Source organism: Malania oleifera, chromosome 10 (genome assembly GCF_029873635.1).
Source record: "Malania oleifera isolate guangnan ecotype guangnan chromosome 10, ASM2987363v1, whole genome shotgun sequence".
Taxonomy (NCBI): domain Eukaryota; kingdom Viridiplantae; phylum Streptophyta; class Magnoliopsida; order Santalales; family Ximeniaceae; genus Malania; species Malania oleifera.
The window spans coordinates 71072801-71073812 of NC_080426.1; the positions used below are offsets into that span (position 1 = coordinate 71072801).

Sequence of the window (1012 nt, forward strand, 5' to 3'; positions counted from 1 at the left end):
GTTTATTTTTATTTTTATGTATGTGTATGCATAGGTATAGGGACGAATTAGGTAGATTCGCAAAGAGACCTGACATTGATTCTGATACGAACATTCTCTTTTCGAATCTATTTAATACGCCTCCTGATTCAGATACAACATCCATTGCATCATAATCTTCATTCACAATGAGTCATCATGACAACCAACCCATTAGAACTCTTTAGGAGTATCTCCATCCTACATGCCCTGCCACACCCTCATGTATCACGCTTCCACCTAATGTGCCGCATATTGATTATAAACCGGGGATGATTCCACTTCTCCCCACTTTTTATGGACTTGAAAACGAAAACCCATATGTGCACATTAGGGAATTTGAAGAGGTACTTGCAACTTTTCATAATCAACATAGTACAATGAACGTAGTCATACTTAAATTTTTTCCATTTTCTTTAAAAGAAAGAGCAAAGAGTTGGTTGTATTCATTGAGACCACGTTTGATTGGGTCATGGGATGAGATGACTCAAGCATTTTTTCATAAGTATTTTCCACATCACAAAACAAATGCTTTGAAGAGACAAATCTCAACCTTTGTTCATAAAGAGAGAGAAACTTTATACCAAGTTTGGGAGAGATTTAAAGAATTGTTAAATTTGTGTCCCCACCATGGGTATGAGAATTGGCGCTTAGTGAGCTATTTTTATGAGGGACTTACTCCTAGAGAGTGCCAATTTGTGGAGATGATGTGTAATGGTGAGTTCTTACAGAAAGATCTTGATAAGGGCATTGAATATTTGAATGACATAGCAGAAAAAGCCCACATATGGACAAGACCTAGTGCTACTAAGAGCACAAATAGGTCACGACCTGCAGGAAACCCAAATGGTGGTGGAATTTACTATCTCAGGGAAGAAGATAACCTAAAGGCTAAGGTTGAGATGCTCACTAGAGAGCTAGAGGTGTTAAAGACTAAGGACTTAAAGCCAACACATGTGGATAACCATGCAGAGTCTATTAGACCATGTTTTGT

General features: G+C 37.9%; 1 non-coding gene across 1 annotated transcript; it reads right to left on the bottom strand.

Moving 5' to 3' along the window:
* Window positions 1-547: 547 nt before the first annotated feature.
* LOC131167176 (small nucleolar RNA R71) lies at window positions 548-655 on the bottom strand. The gene has a single exon (XR_009140034.1). It is a non-coding gene; the product is annotated as a small nucleolar RNA R71 (small nucleolar RNA).
* Window positions 656-1012: the final 357 nt, after the last annotated feature.